The 22,822-nt window shown below is 40.2% G+C and overlaps 1 long non-coding RNA gene across 1 annotated transcript; it reads right to left on the reverse strand.

Moving 5' to 3' along the window:
- Window positions 1–18,081: 18,081 nt before the first annotated feature.
- On the reverse strand, window positions 18,082–21,642 carry LOC116273609. The gene is made up of 2 exons (XR_004181911.1): window positions 20,427–21,642; window positions 18,082–18,391 (listed from the first exon to the last, which is right to left on the reverse strand). It is a non-coding gene; the product is annotated as an uncharacterized LOC116273609 (long non-coding RNA).
- Between the last annotated feature and the right edge of the window lie 1,180 nt (window positions 21,643–22,822).

The following is a 22,822-nucleotide window of genomic DNA, read 5'->3' on the forward strand; positions in this document are numbered from 1 at the left end:
TCATTGAAAATAAGTACTATATAATCTGCTGTCTAGTAAAAAGGGTTTGAACAGGATGTTTAGGCCACATCTCAGCTCCGTCAGTCCTTCTGGTATCCTGGCATCACTGGGTAAGTTCACAGTTTAAGGAAGGAATCTGAGGTGGTAGAACCAGGTATGCTGGAGAGGAAGCCTAGGACAGTGGCTAAGAGTGAAATTCTGGCTTCACCACTTTCTAGCTCTTACAACCTTAGGAAGGTTACATAATTTCACAGTATTATTATTAAAGCCTTATGATATAGATATTATTATCTCCATTTTAACGACGAGAAAACACAGAGCACAAAACCGTAAAGACTGTGTCTGGGATGTAGTGTTATGTAAGGGTGTTAAGCAAGTAAGTATATAAAATGCAGGACCAAAAGAAGCAACACTAGCCCCCAAACTACACCATGTGAATTTCCAAAGAACCAAGTGTTCACGCTACATCAAAATGAGTCTTTTGAATCTTTTGAACTCTGAGAAATAAAACATAGTTATTATCAAATTAAGATTTAAATTCAATTCCTCAAATAAAGCATAGTTATTATCAAATTAAGATTTGAATTCCTCAGCTGCGTCTTGATCACTGGATACCACTTTAATAATCACATTATTAAACAAAGTTCCAAGTTTGGGGTGGAATACTGCAGAAGAGGAAAGGAGAAATTACTGCCATATTATGATCTACACTTTGTCTTAATATGATCTGGCCCATATAAAAATGCTCCAGAACAGTTGCAAAGTATGGATATTTTTCTATGAAAACCAGCCTTCTGTCTTTATAACTTACAAAGCCATTTTTTCCAGTCCACAGAGCTATTTGGTCACAAATTTAAGAAACCAGTGATTCCTGAGCTATACCTGCTTTCACACTTTAGGAAATAATTTCAAAATGATGTGGCAGTCTATCCATTTTTATAAAGATAAAAATCTAAAATATTATTTTTGTCTTAGAAATAAGTATTAATAAAGACATTATCATATCTTTGCCCCTAGAGCTTTAGAAACAAAGATTTGTTTTCTAGCCCGGGTGCGGTGACTTCACGCCTGTAATCCCAGCACTGTGGGAGGCCGAGGCGGGTGGATCACGAGGTCAGCAGATTGAGAACATCCTGGCTAACACCGTGAAACCCCGTCTCTACTAAAAAAAAAAAAAAAAAAAAGATTAGCCGGGCGTGGTGTCCCAGCTCAGGAGGCTGAGGCAGAAGAATGGTGTGAACTCGGGAGGTGGAGTTTGCTGTGAGCCGAGACCGCGCCACTGCACTCCAGCCTGGGCGACAGAGCGAGACGCGTCTCAAAAAAAAAAAAAGAAACAAAGATTTGTCCTTCTCTTCCTCTCTCTCTCACTCTTCACTATTTCCTCCTTCCTGGTGAGTCTTACTTCTGTATACTAGAGGAATTATATCTATTTTTTTAATGCTTTTCTATGCATATTATAAAGTGTTTCCTTTTTTGTTCTCAATTCAAATGGAACCCTGAACTGTGCTCTCTAATTATATACAAAGTTAGTTTTAAATGCCCAGCTCTTGTTTTTTTTCTTTAACTGGAATACTAAAGAGATACAATGATCTATTTTAAACAAAGCTATTTGTCTTAGTATTTTTTTAAATAATACAAGGTTGAAGACAAGCTCAGGGTCTATCCCTATCAGAATAGTCCAGCAATGAGAGTTCATGCATACTCTGGTATAATCTGCAGCTGCTTAAAAATTTGAAATCACGTATAGTCATTTTAAAAAGCCAATTCCAACACATGCTAAGAGGGAAAAGATGCAGATTTTCTGCTCTAGCTCTGCTATGGTTTAATTCTTTGTCCCTTCCAAAACTCCTGTTGAAATTTCATCCCCAGTGTGGCAGTATTGAGAGGTTAGTTCTTTAAGAGGTGATTGGATTGTGAGGGTTTTGACATGAATAGATTGATCCATTCATGGATTAATGTGCTATCACAGGAGTGGAAAGACAGTAAGAGAGATCTGAGCTAGCACACTTAGAAAGCTTGCCATGTGATACCCTGTGCCACTTTGGAACTCTATATAGAGAATCCCCACCAGCAAGAAGGCCCTCACTAGATGCAGCCTCTCAACCCTGGACCGCTCTCAGCCTCCTTAACTGTAAAAAATATATTCCTTTCTTTATAAATTATCCAGTTTTGGGTATTCTGTTGTAAGCAACAGAAAACTAAGACAAGCTCTCTTTATATATATATCTTAATGTAAGATCTGAAACTATGAAACCATCAAAAGAAAACATTGGGAAAGTGCTGTAGGAAATTGGTGTGGGTAAAGACTCTTATAAAGAGCTTTTTTCTGTATAGCAAAATCCCATTTATGTTTTTTCTAAATGACCATGTCAATGAATAGAAGGCCTGAGAAGAGTTCACCTTTCTGAAGATACAGCTACAAGTGTCCCAGTAGTAATGGGATAATCTTTTACTCTGTATTGCCAGAATCTTTCAAAAGGACAAATTCATATATATTTTGTATTATTATTTCTTAAGTCTGTGGTCTGCAACAGAGAATAAAAAGCTGCTTCATACCTTCTGTGTGTGCAAGGAACACAACAGGATTCTGAAGAGGAAGTTTGCCATTCTCTGCTTGTCAAGCCTCCTCTCCGAGCCCATGATCACTGTCCTTTTTAGCAGCATTCTGAAGACCCCTGCTGGGATGGTCTACTGTGGAGAGAGCACCGTCCACTATTCCAAATTTACTGCTGCCTTTCTCCTATCAGAATTTATCTGCCCCATTCCCTTTTTGTTTGCCTTGCTTTCTTCCCCAAAAAGTGCAAATTGATACTAAGTATAATTAAGTGCTATCTCCAAAGGCCTCTAAAAATAGAGCATAAAGCAACAAATAACATCATACAAGAATAAATCAACAGAGTCGATAAGTCATTTTCTGCTAAGAAATATCAACTGGCTCAATGTACATAAAAATCAGATATAACAGAGTATCCATTTGGGGTTGCTTCAGGTGTGAGATGGGGGTGATGCTCCAGTAGCCGGTACCACCCCAAAAACACAGGCATGAAAGATCTCTCCTTACTTTTTCTCTGCTATGCTGACAGTCTCCTTAGACTTACTTGTATATTGAGGTGTTTTCAGGACAGTATCTTCTTGAAGTGGCCAAGCCACAGGGTTGGGAAGGCATGAGGCATTTTCTTCTAAGCTGACTGGAAGGTCCAGAACTCTGAGTGTAGGCAAGACCACTGACATCTTTGGCCCATGAGAGGCAGCCAGTCCTGGCAAGTTACTTCATGTGTGGGCAGAGGTTGCGTCTCTGGTCCAGTGGAGCCCCTAGTGCCAACTCCTCAGATGCACTGTCCTTCCTCCTCACTCTATCACACTCCTTTGTCATCCTTCCTGTAAGCTTGAAACCTACCTAACTGCCTTTTTAATGTTACACTGTCCCAAGATTTACCCTCAAGCAATAATGCCAGAAAGTCCACCATTGGAATTTCTTTCTTTTGGGCCTAGGAACTAATGGCCTTCCCAAAGGAGAGCTAAATACAAGAATGCAGAGGTCAACAATGTAAGGAAAGGTATAAAAATGAAAAAGTAAACGTCCTTATTTTATCAATAAGTGGAATGCAGTCCTCAGGGAGATTTCTGACAGGCCCTAAGGCAGCCACCCCAGCAGAGGGAGGAATGTCTCAAAGGAGGCAGGTTGAGAACTCAGACTCTATAGATCAGCCAGAGATTCTAGAAATGTAAAGATAATACTGGTTTTTCCTTACCCCAAACAAGGAAAATCTGCAATCCTCATCTCTACCCCCATACCTAAGACTGCATTTCCGATGACCACAGAAACTTTTCCTTAGTTGTCTGTTAAGGAAGTCAACAATTGTAATTGGCCTTAGTAGCTGGGCTAAGCTAGGTTGGTGGACCCAGGAGGTAAGAACAAGGATTGAGGCAATTGGTCCATAGCAAAATGGAAAAAAAAAAAAAAAAACTTTTTTATGTAAGTAATTCTATTTTAGAAAAAAATATTCTTAAAATTGCTCCAATCCTAAAATGGAACCACAAAAGACACCGGAGAGCTAAAGCAATCCTGAGCCAAAAGAACTGGAAGCATCACATTACCTGCTCTCAAATTAAACGACAAGGCCACAGTAACCAAAACAGCATGATACTGACAAAAATATAGGCTCATACACCAGTGGAACAGAATAGAGAACCCACAAATAAATCCACACACAGCCAATTCGTTTTCAACAAAGGCACCAAGAACATACATTGGGGAAAGGACAGTCTCTTCAATAACTGGTGCCAGGAAAACTGGATATCCATATGCAGAAGAATGAAACTACATCCCCGTCTTTCACCATATACAAATTTAAACTCAAAATATATCAAATCCCCATGCTCATTGCAGCACTGATTTGGAATAGTCAATATTTGGAATCAACCCAGGTATCCAACAAAAAATGAATGGATAAAGAAAATGTGGTATATATGCACAATGGCATACTATCCAGCCATAAAAAAGAATGAAACCCTGTTGTTCACAGCAACATGGATGGAACTGAAGGACATTATATTAAGAAATAAACCAGAAACAGAAAGTTAAACACCACCTGTTCTCACTCATATGTGGAAGCTAAAAAAAGTTGCTGTCATAGATATGAAAAGTGGAACAGAAAATACTAGAGGCTGGGTAGGATAGGAAGAAGAAAGAGATAGGGAGAGATTTGTTAAAGGATACAAAATTGTAACTAGATAGGAGGAATAACTTCTAGTGTTCTATATCACTGTAGAGTGACTATAGTTAACCATAACATATAGTTTCTAAAAGCTAGAGGGAGGAAGTTAAGTGTTTCCAACACAAAGAAATTATAAATGTTTGAGATGATGGATATGCTAATTACCCTGATTTGATCACTATACGTTATTTGCATAGAAACATCACCAGGTACCCCCGTAAATATGTGCAATTATTTTATGCCAATGGAAAAACTAAAAAGAGGCAGGGCATGGTGGCTCACAACTATAGTGATGAGGTCACATCTCTTTGGTAGAGATGAGGTCTCCCTATGTTGCCCAGGCTGGTCTCAAACTCCTGGCCTCAAGTGATCTGCCTGCCTAGAGGAGGCAGCGGGAGGCCTCATCTCTACAAAAAATTTAAAAATGATAATAATAAAAAAGAAAAGAAAAAACTAAAATGGATCAAAGGCTTAAATGTAAGATCTGAAACTGTGAAACCATCAAAAGAAAACATTGGGAAAGTGCTGTAGGAAATTGGTGTGGGTAAAGACTTTTTGGGTAAAACCTCAAAAGCACAGGCAACAAAAGCAAAAATAGACCAATGGGATTACATAAAGCTAAGAAGCTTCTGCACAATAAAGAAAATAGTCAACAAAGTGAAGAGACAACCTAAAGAATGGGAAAAATATTTGCAAACTCTCCCTCTGAAAAGAAATTAATAATCAGAATATATAGGAAACTCAAACAACTCAATAGCCAAAAAAAACCCAAAATCTAATTTTTAAGTGGGCAAAAGTCTGGGTGTGGTGGTTTGCAGCTGAAATCATAACGCTTTGGGAGGCTGAGGCAATAAATAAATATTTGAGGTGATGGATATCCCAATAACCCTGATTTGATCATTATACAGGTATCAAAATATCACATGTGCCCCAAAACATGTATAATTATTATATATCTATAAAAAATCATAAAAAGAAAAAATATATTAACTATTTTAGAAAAATTACTGCATTTTTTTAAAGAGTAATTCTATTTAATTCAAAGCACAGTCCTGCACTCTAAAATTCTGCCCTTCCTACATTTTTGCTTTACAAATGTCCCCTTTGGAAACATCCAGCCCCAACCATGGCCTACTTCCCAAATCTAAATCTGGACAGAAGGTGATCCTTGGCCTTCCTCTGATGGCTCAACTGCCAGAAACTTCTGTCATTTGAACCCATCCCAATGCTGTGGAAGGATGTGGACTTCTCCCAGGGCCACACAAGACCACACAACAGTCCTCCTGGGGCTTCTTCCACAGCCAGTGAAACCTAGGACCTTGGCCCCAACCCAATTCCACTTAAAGAGTCACACTCTCAGCTTTATATGAAACTGTCTTTTCCCCTGGAACAGGAATCTTACCTGTGATGTAAATTAGGCACATGAAAATGTTTCTTTCAATTTCCTTTCTGTCACTTTAAGAGTATTTATAGTTATACGTAATTTTTCTTTCTTCCTTCCTTTCTTTCCCTTTCCTTCCTTCCTTCCTTCCTTCCTTCCCTCCCTCCCTCTCTCTCTTCTTTCTTTCCTTTCTTTCTCTCTCTCTCTTTCTTTCTTTCTTTCTTCTCTATCTTTCCTTTCTTTTCTCTCTTTCTCTCCTTCTCCCTTCCTTCCTTTCTCCCTTTCTTCCTTTCTCTCTTTCTTTTTCTCTCTTTCTTTTTCTCTCTTTCTTTCTCTCTTTCTCTTTTTATTGAATTCACAAGGTCTTGCTCTGTCTCCCAGGCTGAAGTTCAGTGGTAAAATCATAGCTCACTATACCTCAAATTCCTGGACTTTGAGGTGATCCTCCCACCTCAGCCTCCCTAGTAGCTGGGACTACAGGCATGTACTACCACACTTGGCTAATTTAAAAAAATTTTTTTTTTTTTGTAGAGACAGGGGTTTCACTTTGTGCCCAGGCTGGTCTCAAACTCCTGACTTCAAGCAATCCTCCTGCCTTGGCCTCCCAAAGTGTTGGGATTACAGGTGTGAGCCACCACACCTGGCCTTTTACACAATTTTCTCAAATTTTCCTCCCCCTTTATTTTATCTCTGTGTGACCAAAAGAGGAGCAAGTGCCGAGGAAGAGATATAATCTGACCACCCTCAATTGTATGAACTGACTCAGGACAGAGGGAGGCACAACTTTGCCCTATCAATCCCTTGTTCTGTCTTTGGATATGGGCAGAAGGGATCAGAGGGCCCTCTGCCTAGTAAAACCCACTACCATCAATATGGTTGCCAGCACCTTGAAGATCTGAGTCCTCAGCCAACCTGGTTATCTCTTGACGCTTTGACCTTGGCACCTTATCAACCAGTAAGACAACCTGGGCTCACCATGAGATCTTCAAGACTCTTAGTCCTCCCCGTGTTCCTGCATAAATGAAACAGCCTTTGGGAAAAGTGTATCCACTGACGTAGCCTTGTACTCAAGTCTTCATAGATTAGAATTATCTCTGCATTCTATTGTATTTTACTTGTGGCTCCTAGTCCTGTATATAGTAGGCATGCAATGGCTACAAAAAGAGAAAGAAAATAAGGGAGGAAGGACAAAGAGAGGAAGATTTAGTTTGGTGTTCATGGTAATCCTACAGATTTGAATCTGTGCCTTTCTCTCTCTGAGTCATTTATTCTTTTACTGTTTCACAGAACATAATCTACCCAAGTCTGGCCTACTACACATCAGTCCACCTATTTCTGTGGTTGCATTTTTAAACTTTTTTCTTTTTTTCTTTCCAGCAGCCGCCTCAATTCTAGTTGTTTGATGCTTCTCTCTGTGTGTCTAAGTCTTGTTCTGTCTCATCCAATATTTTATTTTTTTTATGCTGTGAATCAGAAATCTAAGTGGCCAAGAGGCAATGCTGTGGCAACACAAGGGAAGAGCACCATTAACCACCTCCTCCATAGGGCAGACAGAAGGAGTAGTTCCTTCTTCCTGGCACCACCAAGTCTTGTCCTACCATAATTTCATTCTAGTTTCCTCCAGAGTCTCCCTTAAATTCTTCTAACTACCATCAATAAGCTAACAGCTTCAGGAGTCCAGATCTTCACTCAGTGTGAACCCCACATGGTTTGTCCTGAGGAATCAAGTCTTATCCTACTGCAATTTCACTCTCAGTAGACTTCTGGTTTCTTATCACATCCTACAGATTTCTAATGCCAAGTATCTTAGTCTCCCCTCCCCACCTTCTTTCTATTTTCTAGTAAAGTCGAGACTGCCTCCCAACATTTGATTACTTCGTGGTCTCCAAAGCGTATACTCCATCTATATCCTGCAAGTACAAAAGCCTCAAAACCTTCATGCCTTTCTACTACCCCCTTTGTCCTTAGCTGGCTCCTTTAGGCGCTACTTGCATGGGTACTGAGTGCTAACACAAAATCTGGAACTTCCTCGTGCCATTCCAGGAAAGCCACCTGATGAGAATTGAGAACATTTGAAATATAATTCATAAGATTATAAGTGACCTATGACATGATTTCGTTTATTCTAGGAAGGCCTTGCCCAGGAACGATATTTGTAAACCAATAAATAACTACATTGTTTGCTACTGGAAATTCCTCACAATCAACTTATTGGAGACAATAGTCTACTTATCTGAGCAACAGGCATTTCAGACAACAGCTTACTTACCAAGACTTATTTCAAGACCCTGGCTTCACTGTGTCCACTAATTCTAAACTATTATATGCCAAACTTAGCCCAGTCCCATCAGTTCCCCACACGAAAGCCCTATAAATACCCAACTTCTGACTTCCTCCTCCTAAGACACTTGCTAACCTTATCAAAGTAGAGTTCTCTCCCACTGCAGCAAAAAAAATTTTTTTTTTTTTTGAGACGGAATCTCACTCTGTTGCCCAGATTGGAGTGCAGTGGTGCGATCTCAGCTCACTGCAAGCTCCGCCTTCTGGGTTGACACCATTCTCCTGCCTCAGCTGCCAGAGCAGCTGGGACTACAGGCACCCGCCACTACGCCCGGCTAATTTATTGTATTTTTAGTAGAGACGGGGTTTCACCATGTTAGCCAGGATGGTCTCGATCTCCTGACCTCGTGATCCTCCCGCCTCGGCCTCCCAAAGTGCTGGGATTACAGGCGTAAGCCACCACACCTGGCCCAAATTTTTTATACATTTAGATTTTCCTAATAATAAGTTGTCTTGTGATATTATCAATTCAATTCTAAGAAGCTCAGCTCTCAGTGTGAAAAAAAACAAAAACAAAAACTCTGTTGATTTGCTGACCATCAATTGCTTGCCACAGGCTGGGGCTGGCAACTCTCTCCCTCTTTAACTGCACCATGTACAGCATTTCATTTCTGTCTTTACCCTGACTGCCCAGCACAGCCCTCAAGCAGAGCACACACAGCGTTGCTTGACAGTCCAGACTACAGGCACCAGGAAATCTGGGGGAGATCGCAAAGGTAAAGGGTCTCCTACAGAAGCCACAGCCATAGCAGCACATGAGGAAGCCCCTCTGGCACCTGACTGAAGAGCGGTGCTTCTGTCTTGCCCATGCTTTAATCTCAATCACTGTTAAATTAATTGTGAAAAGAACACTTTTCAACTAATTCAGTATTTGCTATGAATCTCCTCTCTCCTGCCTTCAAAGCTCTCTTTGGGTCTGGTTCAGGCCAATGACTTCTTGCTCCTCATACCACAAACAGCTTAACTATTCTTAATTGATTCTTCTGCTTCTTCCTCCACAAATAACCATTGATACAAAAAAAAAAAAAGTAACTTTTCTCCCAACCCATTGTCCCAGTAAGATGTGGAGAGGAAGCGCCATCCAGAAATAAAAACCTCATGCTTTTCTTATCCTCAAAGTCTCCTGTTAACAGCGTTTGCCCAGAGTTTAAGCAGGGGTTCCTGGGTTCTCAGTCAGGGGTCCTCTAACTTCCAGGCAGGGGCTTCCCCAGCCTCTCGGCAAAGGTGACACATTCAGCCGCTGCTTTTCTCCAGTAGCCAACCTGGTTAATTCTTTCCAGAAAGCATTTAAGGGGACTCTAACATGTGTCAAGTACCCTGTCAGCAAGTCAAAAATGTATCAGACTTTGATATATCACTCCCTAAACTTCTGAGATTCCAATCTGGCAGGTGTATCTCCTTTAAGTGTTGGTTTATTACACATAGGCCTATCTTCTGTTCTCAGGGAGTTTAAAGCCTCTTTGGCTCATGACATCCTATCAGACCCAATAGCTCAGTATTACATGTTGAGCTATAGGGTCTGGGGCAGGTCCTAACAGAGTCCCTGGCGGTAGTCCTGTTCCAAGCCCTTTCACAGTGCTGGTTCAGCCTCCTGGGGAGTGGCATTAGGGGAAGTGGTGTCTCACAGCCAACAACCACAATTCTAGGCAGCCTTTAAGCTTTCCAGTTGCTGCTCTCTGAGCTGCGTAAAAAGACCTAAATGACCACTGACCACAGAGGAGATCGCCTTTTCGCTCCCTCAGGGTAGAGATCAGATAATTTGAAAAGAGTGATAAAATCCACAGGCCTGAAATGGACTCCAAACTATTAAAGACTTGAAGGTGACTTGGTCCCACGGCCAGCCTCACTCAGTTCCACCTTCTGGGGCTCAGGATACTACACTGAATGTAGAAGTCCACAGGTAACCACCAAAACATAGGTGGAACCTTTGAAAGACACTTTATTACCCAGGATATTCTCCATTGCATTATAGCTTTGTAGTAACATGGAAACCTGATTTTCATATTACACTGAATGGACAAAAAGCAAAACAGAACATTACATCTACACCTGGCATCATGCCTGGGCAAAAATGTGGATACTTTGGACCAGACCTGGAGTAGACTATAAACCTAGTAACAGTGGATATGTTCGTTATGGAGGCAAGCTTTTGAGTGCTTTTTCTATTATTGTGTGTGTGTACACACACACATGTGTTTTGATGTATACCCAGCTTTGGTGGAAAATGCCTTAAGCTAGCTTATAAAAATATATACAACATAAGCAGTCAAAATAAAATGGATATAAGTCAGGGAGGGAATTGGAACAGAAGGAAAGGAGGGCAGGAAAGACATGAGGAAAGAAAAGTAAGCGTAGTGTGCCACAGCCCTGCTCGCAGACTGGAGCAGAGAAGGAGGAACACAGGATCTGGCACCAGAAGGCCGAGCTCAGCAATTTTCTTGATCTGTGTACCTGGGGACAACATTTAACCTTGCTGCGATCTTGTTTTCATCTACACAAGGGAGAAGATAATAAAATCCCTGTGCTGAATATAGATGGAGAACTTGCAGCTAAAGCATTCTGTAAGCTTCAAAGTGCTCTTCATTCTCAGTCCCTGAAGCATTATATTCTTTTACTCGTAACTTACATTTACTGTTCCTTGCGCCTGAGAAGTCCCTTCCTGTCCCAGCTTTCTGCAAAATCCCTGTCTATCCCTTGTTACTCTGTTCAGGAGTTGCCTCCTTATGGAAGGATTTCAGGGCCTCTCTAAGATAGAATATGTGCCCTTTTACGACTTTCCTCTAAACCCAAGAAAGATAGAAGCAGGGTGGTGTGGCGGGAAAGAGTGTGAATTTGAACTCTCTCACACTTGACTTCCCAATGCTGGTTCTACCACCATCTACTCTAGTTACCTGGGGCAACTTAATTAATACTCTTCAAGCCTACATCTTCTCACCTAAAAACTGGGCTTATAGCTTCTCTTGTGTCCATCTTATGAGAATTAGACATAAGTATGTAAAACACCTGACAAATAGGGCTAAACAAGTGCTAGCAATTATAATTGCTAGCCAGGTACCTGTTAGAATGTGTTTGATGTGTTTCTCATATTCAACTTTGAAAAAGATTTAATTTGCTGAAGTATACTAAGTATATAACGTATATTTGAAAGCATGGCTCTTGAAAAACTTTATGAAACAAGTTTTCTAAAAGCAAAAACAAACAAAAAACTCCTCTTTTAGGCCACATACTCCTCCCAGGTTGTTTTTCTGTCTTAATAACAAGAGTTCTCTGCTTTTGCCCACCCTGAGAAAGGCCTGGCATCATGAATGGGATCGGCGCAGCTGGACAGGGACCCCACTTAGAAGGGTTTAATGCATGGTGCCACAGCACTTTTCACATAGGACTCAGCAGGGGACAAGCTTTTCACTGGCTCCCGTGCACACAGTGCGTTCGGAAAAGAGGTTGCTACACCTGTAAAGGTTGTCTATTCACCATGGATTGGGGACAGCAAGTCATGGGAAGGGGAGATGTCTGACTCTGCTTCTCCACCCCTGGCTAGGGCACAGCACATCAGTCCGGTGGCTGACTGAACGGAGGTGGAGAGCACATGAGGCACGAGCTCAGGCCAAGTTTAGGATGAGTCCCCAGGTACCTGTGAGGGTCTGTACTCATCCCACCAGTATTCCCATCTTCAAGACAGCATCCCATTAAATAACAAGTAAAAAAAGACTATGACAGGTTGAGAGTGAGACAGCAGGAGAAAGAAAAACACTTTATAGTTTAGTACTTTAACAATATACTTATTTTGCCTTTGAGAAAAGGGGCTCCATTTTGTGCCAGACGTATCCATTGGGTAGCCAGTCCTGCCCTGGGATGCTGCTGTTACCTAGAGTTCTTCCCTCAGTCCCCTTTCCTCACTCCGTCCGCCTTCCCTCAGGGAAACATTCCATTCCCAAAGCTTGAATTTCCTTGTCTGTGTGCCTGCCTCTTGGTGCTGCCCTAGTCAGCCTCCACTCCCATCTCTCATCACCCATTGCTTCTAGAAGGAGCTAAAACACAAACCTTACCACATCACTCACTCTCCTTCTTCACAGCCTTCTGTGGCTCCCCATTGCCTTCAGGATAAAGCCCAAACCCGTTTGCCTAGTGTATGAGAATCCTGTGATCCGACTCCTCCCTACCGATATCTCCAGCTTCATCTGCCGTACCCACCAGCTCTGTCACTTCTGTCACTGTGCTGGCCGTTCCCAGAAAGTTCATATTCTCTCATCTCTATGCCTTTGCATATGCTACTTCCTCTCCCTGTAATGGTCATTCTTTATCTGTGCCATAACTCATTCATTTCCTAATGAAGTTCAAGTACCACCTCCTCCTGAAAGCCTTCCCTGATTTCCTCAGGCTAGAGCATGTGCCCATTCTCTGGGTTACTACAGCCTCACACCCTGCTATTCCAGCACTTCGCACACTCTATGCCAATTTTTTATTGCTTACCCCTGCCTGTCTCTCTTACTGGACTCACTGAAGAAGGAAAATTTTGATTTTCATCTCCACCTGAGCACATAATAGACAATCAAATGTCTGCTAGAATTGGATTTGTCTCACATAGCTTTTCCATGTATGGGTTTACATGTCAAGTCCCTTGAATCAGCATTTAGGTAAATTGAGGTCAAGAACCATCTGTAATCCTCATCTGCATAACAAGTAAAAAATAAATATTTATTGAATGAACAGGTTATGCATTTAAATTTACTTTCCTTTGATAATATATTTTAATTATCCATGTTCTTGCTTAAAAAGAAATATGGTAAGAAACCAGTACATGTTTTTTGAGAATTCATTCTCTATAACTGAATATATTCTTTCTGTGTGATCTGTCTTAACATAACTATTGTTGCCTTAATTCATGTTATAGATGCTGTAGTCACTATTGCTTAAATCTCCATAAGTCAAAGAAATTGTCTTTTAGTATTTCAAATTTACAGACTGATTTGTCTCATAAGAGTAATTTTTCTTTGAGACAGGATCTCGCTTTGTCACCCAGGCTGGAGTGAATCAGCATGATCACGGCTCACTGCAGTCTCAACCTCCTGGACTCAAGTGTTCATCCCACCTCAGCCTCCTAAGTAGTTGGGACCACAGCCACGTGCCACCACATTTGGCTAGTTTTTAGAAATTTTCTGTAGAGATGGGAACTCATTATGTTGCCCAGGCTGGTCTTGAACTTCTAGGTTCAAGTGATCCTCCTGCCTCAGCCTCCCAAAGTGCTAGGATTATAGGCATTGACTACAGCACCTAGCCATACAAGTAATTTATTGTCATACTTTTATCGTAATCCAAGAAATTGATGAGACTTTTGTTCAATTTGATGCATATGCGAGCCTAAGGTAAAAATTGCTTTTATCTCTATCATGTTACTGTCTAAAAACAAATTGTTTTGTTTGATCCCTAACCAACTTCTTGATTGTAGTTGGTCCATTACATATTTTAATATTTTAGACTTGGAATGAAATATTATCTTACTTTTATAAGATAAATAGGTCTTTAAGTTTGAAATATTGAAGGACAAAAGACTGGGAACAGCAGCCCGTCTTACAAGTATTCTGTTTTCCTACTCATCACTGGCACCAAAGTGTTGACCTGGGAGCTATTCCAATTGCAAAATCGTTTCTGAAGACACATTTTTGCTTGTCCATCATATTATGTCACTCTCACATTTTCCTTTTTTCAGTATTTGAATTATAAAATATTTTATGCATGCAATAATATGCATAATGTAAGATACAATGTAACAAACTCATTTACTAACTACCCAGCTAAAAAGAGAGAGTATTTGCTATGCGATTGCAGACACCTGTATTACCCTCCTCATGACAGGTCCCTTCCTCTCTTCTCCCTCTTCCCCACCAGAGTTAACTACATCCTGAGTTTTCAGTTTATTATTCCTTTGCTTATCTTTGTAATTTTAATGTGTGCGTGTATTCCTACATAATATATTATTTGGTCCTATATGTTTTTACACTTCACATTAGTAGTAACAGACTGTATATATTCTTTCAAAACTTCCTTTTTAATTAAACCTGATGTGAGATTCATTCATAAAAGCAGATGAAACCCCACTTTGTTCACTTTCATTGCTGTATAACATTACTTTATGTATCACAAGAATGAATAAGACAAAAAAGAAGTTAGCTAGCCAGTGGGCTATTTCTCTTGGTTAAATACACAACTAAAACTAACACCTTGGAAATAAAAAAACTTAACTCTAGAGGAAGTATTTTCAATTAAGAAGATGGGTTTTTCTTAAAATAAAACAGGTAGGTTGCCAATATTTCCATCCATATTTTAGGATTATCATGAACTAAGACAATAATATTAGATAATGTGTACAGAATTTCAGAGAACGCTAAGTACATCTCAGTTATCCTCTTCTCAGCAGTCTATAATATATTGTCAGCAATTACCAATAGAGTGAAACTTGTGTTACAAACCAACTCCAAAGTCCCTGTCAGTAACAACTTTTGGTCAGGCAGAATGAGATACAACTAATAAGGTGATTCCCTCCAAATTCTCTCTTGTTTCCCAGATTTCAGAAATCCTTCCTCGTAGAGTGCCATCTGATGCCTTCCTAGGAAGGCACTCGCATGAGCTGTAATCAGCTCACCGTTATTAACTGCTTAGCACCATGATCTCAAACTACTCTCTTTGGGACTATGAAACTATGTAAAATTTTCAGAAGTTTTATGGGAAAATGTATTACATGTAGTAGAACATACAAAAAATTTAGATTAATGTTTTAGAGGAAGTATGAAACTCCAACAAATCTCAGTTCACACCAGACCTCCAGATATTGAGGGGTACTCATTAACAAGCATTTGGTATTTCTTAAGTTTCCATTGGAAGTCTGAGAAACCTTGCCTAAGGGAAAACAAAGAATCGAGAAGCAGATGGCCACAGGCATTTAGAGGACAGAAAACAAGGTAAAGGGTAGTCTTGAAGGAACTGAGGCTAAAAAACAAAACAAAGCGCAAAAATCAGATGTCACTTATGTTAGCATCATCCTTGGTATTAGACATATATTTCAACAATTTAGTTCATAAATTGCCAGCAAGTACTGCAAAATCAGAGATAAATCTTAGTTGTTGCTCTCAAAAAGCTCAGTTTAGGAGAGAAAATAGACCTGTTAAATCAAAACATGGGGATGTGTGACAAGTGTTTTGGGAAACTCAAGAGTGTCAATTTTGTCTGGGAAACACTACAGGAAATCATGGTATTTAACCTGGGACATTAGAGATAAGTCACATTAACTTGGTCGATTAACATGGCAAGCAAAGGTATGACAATTTTTCTATTGTTGTTACTACTGCCAGCAATGTCCATTCAACTCAGTTTGATAAAATGGGGCAACATTCATGTTGGACATAGACAGGAATCCTCATAGGATCTGAGTCAACTGTTCACAGCACGGCATCCAGAGGTTGCCTCTATACCTCTGCTCTGGATTATTCTTCCAAGTCTGTTTCCACCCCTGGGAGATTATGAAAGTTCCCCAGTTTAGCCAGGGCTCTGCCTCGTCCCTTAGGCTTTCCCAGAGTTGCTAAAGAACAGCAGTTGCTGCTTAAGGAAATTGAGACAGAGAGCTATGAAATATTTTTTACGAAAATTTTTTTTTTCCTTCTCCACAATAAATACTGTAAATGACAAACCTTGGTTTAGCTTAGAAAAATGTTTTCTCTTAAAATGTCAGATTTTCTCTGCAGTTTGCATTTCCTTTAAATGCAGTTTCTTCAGAGTGCTAGCACAATCTGCCGTGTCCCTGTGCCTTCTAATCTTCAGAGTTCTATGTGCTGTAAAGACGCTCCTTTTGAGAGAGCAGTAGGCATGGAAGGGGATTCCCAGAAAACAGTGGCAAAAAATAATAATAATAAATCAACAATTCCATCGAGAAGGTGAAAAAAGATTATAAACTTTGCTCTTTGAGGAGGAAAGCTATCTTCTCCACGTTTTGCAAAACGTTTGTATCACTTCCAAGTTCTATCAAAGCTAAAATTTTGAAGTTATGCTGAAGTTATATTCTTTGTCCCACCTCGTTCTTATGGACTCACACCAAACAGATAAGCATCAAAACCTTAATTCTTGAAGATTGTAACAGGGGTACTAAATGTCCAGCTTTTTCTCAGACTTTTCCAACTGTATTATTTCTTTCATGACACAAAATAGTTTTGTGTTACTGTATGTTCCTGGGCAAATAATGTAAACTCTCAGTGCCTCAGTTTCATCATTGTAATAATGGGGGTGGAATACTGGGGCCATGAGGATTAAATGAATAAAAACATAAAATCATTTAGAATAATATTGTCTGGGACATAGAAAGGTTTGCATAAATGGAAGCTCCTGTATGTGATGGACAAACACTGGATACAGTAACACATGGGACAGGGTAAGTTGTTCATTTTCACTGACTGCGGTGCTTTAGCAAAAGAAAAGTTAAAAATCCTCCTTTCTCTACAGAAAGGCAGTCAGACATTTGTCTTGAGTTATATTTTTCTTGCTCCTTGGTGAAACGTGACACCGCTTGTGTGTTTCGAAGCAGGTAGGATGAGCTAGCCTGATGAATCTCCTTCTCTCCCACTGCCTTCGACTGGGTGACAGGGGCCCAGCAAGGCTCTAAGGATGAATTGTCCAAGTCGAGGAAAAGATGGAGTTTGGCAACTGGGACTTCCAGTTCTGACAGTAGCTAACAATGCCAGTCTACTCACATTGGGCATCCCTGAGGCAGAGGCACCTTGGAAAGGGGAAAGCATCATGACCCAGTGACTAGCCTGTGGCCGTGAACAGAATTACTGAGAGCAGCAGTGAAGTGGGTTCACTGTAGCCAGTCCAGCCCCGCCCTAGGGGAGTGCAGCCACAGGTGGGGTTGGCTGAACTAAAACTATAGGGCCTGGACAGAGGCATCTTCCAAACCACCCAATGGACTGAGACCAAAGACGAACACATTTCCTTTACCCTTTGCTCGGAGTTAGGCCCCAAGGCCCTGGTACACTCTAAATAGTGAAGGATCCTCCAATAGTAACACAAAATATAATACTTCTTGCTGCCCTTTACAAGTTAGGGCCCCAAATCGCATGACATTTTTGCATCCTAGGTAGTATGAAGAAATCTTTGCTACATATAGAGCTAAATAGTCTTTAATTTGTATTGTATTTGAAAGACATTTCACACAAATAAATGCTTTGTCAGATCATATGTCATCATAAGTACACTTTATTACAGAGCCTTGGCATCACTTTGAAATAAATACATTGTGAGATGGCAAATACCTCAAGAAGGTTTTTTTGTTTGTTTGTTTTTTGTTTTTTGTTGTTGTTGTGGTGGTGTTGTTGTTTTGAGACATAGTCTCACTTGTCGCCTAAGCTGGAGTGCAGTGGCGCAATCTCAGCTCACTGCAGCCTCCACCTCCCGGGTTTAAGCAATTCTTCTGCCTCAGCCTTCCGAGTAGCTGGGATTACAGGCGCACACCACCACGCCCAGCTAATTTTTGTATTTTTAGTAGAGACAGGGTTTCACCATGCTGGTCAGGCTGGTCTCAAACTCCTGACCTCGTGATCTGCCCGCCTTCGGTCTCCCAAAGTGCTGGGATTGCAGGCATCAGTCGCCGCGCCCGGCCACTTCAAGAAGGTTTTAATGCAACATTTACATACCTTGGTGCTAGGCATATAATGGCACACTGATTACATAAGTGGAAACCCACAATTTCAAAGAAGCCTCCTCATGATACTACACTTGATCTTAGCCAAAAGGTCGAGAAGCAATATCCTCCACATGATAGGATCCACCTATCCCATACTTGTACCCAAAAGCACACTTTCCCTCCCCCATCAAGAGACAACCAAATGTCACACTGTGGGGCCCTTGCTCCAGTGTCTCTAGTTGGTGTCCACTCATCTTCTGTATGAAAAGCCTCCTGGAATGGGACCTGTGGACAACAGTAGATTTGTTAAAGTAAAACACACCTCTGTAATAAAATCATTAAAATCAATGTAGAAGATTAGAAACTTGGAAAAAATAAAAGAAAAATGTTACAAGACAGTATTTTACTAAGTATCCAATTTTTGGAAAAAAAAAACAAAACTCTATGTGGGTAAACAGTATGAGAATATCCATGAAAATGACACCAGCAAGTTAACTCTGCATGATCGGGATTAGAGGTGATTCTAATATTTCTTTATTTGCTGATCTGAATTTTCTGGTTTTACTAAAATGAAGATGTATTACTTTTATAGTAGAACCTCTCTCTTCTGCCCTCAAGAAGTAAGGTAAGAGAGAGAACTAAAGCTACTTTAGACAACAAATTTGAGTGATCAATACTAAAGACATCAGGGATGGAATTTTAAGTGGAGTTACTGTATTACGAGTTGCCATTTCAGAGCCTGGGTACCTGGAAAAGGACAAGTGTGGTAAAAGCTTTAGACGCTTGGTAGGTTACATTGCATGAGTTCTCTGAAAGCCCAAGAAAAAGTGAAAAGGCTGTAGCCTGATAACTGCGTAGTTTTTCCCAGTGATCTTATACGTCAAATGCTAGTATATTAAGTAAAGCCATACAAATAAGGGCTTGACAAGAACGCACTGCGTTTATAAAGAGTGGGGAAAACAAGAACCGTGAGTCTGTGGGAGAATAAAATCAGGCCCGGTCCAGAGTGGTGCACAGGAACCAGCCACAGGAGTAACTCAGTGGTATGGATCCGTGTGGCACTAAGCATTGGACAGATGGGTCTCTGCCCATTTCCCAGGAAGAAAATCAAGTGTTTCAGGTGATGTGCACATTAGGGACAATGAATGTGGGGAGGTAGTTTACCCTGAATGACATGTTTTGATTTTGGTTATTTTGTTTCTTGACCTTTAAAAGTAGTCAGTGTCATAATTAATATGCAGTCAATGGTTACCTAGAGAGGCTCATTTGGAAAAAACACAAACTGCTTAAAATGGATTCAAATGAATCTAAACTATGGAAAATTTCAAATTTGTTTTCAGGTCAGAGGAAAATAAAAGAGTAGAAGCTTTCTTCACTCTTAGTTTCTTTTTTTTCTGTTCTTTTTTGTTTTGTTTTGTTTTTCAAGAGACAGAGTCTCGCTCTGTCGCCCAGGCTGGAGTGCAGTGGCGGGATCTCAGATCACTGACTGCAACCTCTGCCTCCCGGGTTCTAACAATCTTCCTGCCTCAGCCTCCCGAGTAGATGGGATTACAGGCACACACCTCCATGCCCGGGTAATTTTCTGTATTTTTAGTAGAGACGGAGTTTCACCGGGTTACCTAGGATGGTCTCGAACTCTTGAGCTAAGGCAATCCACCCGCCTCAGCCTCCCAAAGTGCTAGGATTACAGGTGTGAGCCATCACGCCCAGCCCACTCTTAGTTTCTTTAGTTTTATATTCTTGTCTCACTGTCCCTGTGTCTTCCTCTGTCTTTCTCTAAAACATTCGGACCCTCCTCACTCATAAGGTTTTGAATTCTTGAAGAGATACTAAATCAATATTTAAATGAACACTGATCAAACGTTATTCTGTACCGCAAATTAAAATTGAATGTTGCTTTACAAGTGCTATCAATCTTGTAGTTTGCTAACAAGGGAGTCAAATGGGACTTTTTGGTTACATCTCACCTCTATCAGTATTTGTGGACCACTAAAAGACTTGAGGAGGAAGACCAGAGGGAAAGGGCAGAAGCTGAGAAAGGGGCACTGAATGTGGAGAAACAGCATGGTACTGAGTTCGGAGCCAGATTCTGGCCCCACCACTGCCTGACAAGTTAACAACATTTATTACATATATGCATTACAAGTTAACCATATGTAATCCCCTCAGCAACCTTATGACAGGGCTATTATTAGTATCATTGTCATCTTCTTTTTATAGAACAGGAGACAGGCCCAGAGCATAAAACTCTTAGAATAATGCCTGGGATATCATTACTGCTATGTAAGTGTTGGTTTAAAGACTCAAGTCAAGACTATACCTTGTGTATTTCCAAAGAACTAAGTTTCAGTCAGTACTGCTTCTAAACCAAGGAGCCAAGTTTTTCAGTCTCTGAGAAATCAAACAGAGTTACCATCAATTAATTTCAAACTAATAAATTGAGAGACTCAGCTGCTTCTTCACATTTCATGCTTTTAATAATCACACCCTCGTTTAAAAATTTCCCAGTTTGGAGACTAGTACCACAGATGAGAAAAAGTTGCCCCTGATTATCTGACTGATACCTTGGCTTAATTTAATCCAGCCCATATGCAGAAAACCATTGTTTCTCCACTGAATTGCTCTTGAAAAATATGAAAATGTTAATCTTCCTTTCAAAGTATTTTGTGACAATATTTTAGAACAGAGAGTTGGTAAACTTTTTCTATAAAGAGCCAGATCATAGATATTTTAGGCTTTGCTGGCTACATATTGCTTCTTTTTTTCAACTATAAAACCAACCCTTTAAAAATGTAAAAGACATTTTCATCTCAGGTAGCCAGACCTAAATTTTTTAATGTGAGCTAAGAATAGGTTTTCAAAAAATTGTTAAAGGTATATTTAAAAAACAAGCAAAACAAAGGAGAATAAGTGACAGATACTATATGTGGCCTGCAAAGCCAAAAATATTATCTGAAATATTTACTACAAAAAATATGTACTATAGAAAAATTTTGCTGACCCCTATTCTGGAGAATCGTAAGTTAAGGGTATTATTATAAATAATTTAACCCCTGTTCCCATTTTCTGTAGTCCACAAGGCTAGCTTGTTTCTTCAGACAACACAATCGTCTCCAAGGATGCAGAAAAAGCATTTGATAACAAAATTCAATATCCATCCCTGACTAAAACTCTCCAACAAACTAGTAAGAGAACTACCTTAACCTGATAAAAGACATCTACAAAAACCTGTATCTCGTAGCATTTTTAATTATTAAAAACTGAATGACTTCCCCATAAGTTCAGGAAGAAGTAAAATATGTTTGCTTTCACCATTTCCATTCAACACTATACTGAAGATTCTAACCAGTGCAATAAGGCAAGAAAAAGAAAAATCATCTACATTATACCAAAAAGACACCCGCACTCATATGTTTCACAATAAATAGCAAAGTCATGGAAGTGTCCTACATGTCCATCAGTGGACAACTGGATTAAAAAAATGTGGTGGCCAGGCACGGTGTCTCACACCTGTAATCCCAGCACTTTGAGAGGCTGAGGCGGATGAATCATGAGGTCAGGAGTTCAAGACCAGCCTGGCCTATATGGTGAAACCCCATCTCTACTAAAAATACAAAAAATTAGCTGGGCATGGTGGCAGATGCCTGTAATCAGAGTTACTTGGGAGGCTGAGGCAGGAGAATCTCTTGAACCCAGGAGGCAGAGGTTACAGTAGCCTAGATCGTGCCACTGCACTTCAGCCTGGGTGACAGTGTGAGACTCCATTTAAAAAAGAAAAAAAGAAAAAAGAAAAGAAAGAAAGAAAATGTGATATATATATATATATTTTTTTTTTTTTTTTTTTGAGACTGAGTCTGGCTCTGTTGCCCAGGCTGGAGTGCGGTGGCCGGATCTCAGCTCACTGCAAGCTCCGCCTCCCGGGTTCACGCCAGAAAATGTGATATATTTATATGTATCCCTTGGAATGCTACTCAGCCATAAAAAAACAGTGAAATAATGCCTTTTGCAGCAACATGGATAGAACTGGAGTCCATTAACCCAAGTGAAATAACTTGAAAACATAGTTTCTAAATTATATATTCTCACTTATAAATGGGAGCTAAATGATACACGCAGACATGCAGAATGGAATAATAGACATTGGAGACTCCAAAAGGTGGAAGGGAGGTAGGGAGATGAAAAATTACCTATTGAGTATAGTGTATATTATTCAGGTGATGGGTACGCTCCAAGCCCAGACATTGCCACTAAGTAATATATCTATGTAACAAAACCATACTTGTACCCTCCAAATCTATAAAAATAAAATTATAAAAGAAAAGTCATCTAGATTGGAAAGCGGATAAAACTATCTTTATTCACAAACAACAGGATTAGCTGTGTAGAAAATGTCATAGTCTTCAAAAAAGCCGCTAACATTAAGGAATTTAGCAAATTTGCATAATGCAGGCCAGTATACAAAAATCAACTGAATTGGCAAATATTAACAATTGCCCAGAAATTGAAATTTTAAAAACAATACCATTACAACAGCATTAAAAAACATAAACTTGGCCGGGCGCGGTGGCTCAAGCCTGTAATCCCAGCACTTTGGGAGGCCGAGACGGGCGGATCACGAGGTCAGGAGATCGAGACCATCCTGGCTAACACGGTGAAACCCCGTCTCTACTAAAAAATACAAAAAAAAAACTAGCCGGGCGAGGTGGCGGGCGCCTG

This window comes from Papio anubis, unplaced genomic scaffold (assembly GCF_008728515.1).
Source record: "Papio anubis isolate 15944 unplaced genomic scaffold, Panubis1.0 scaffold956, whole genome shotgun sequence".
NCBI classification, from domain to species: domain Eukaryota; kingdom Metazoa; phylum Chordata; class Mammalia; order Primates; family Cercopithecidae; genus Papio; species Papio anubis.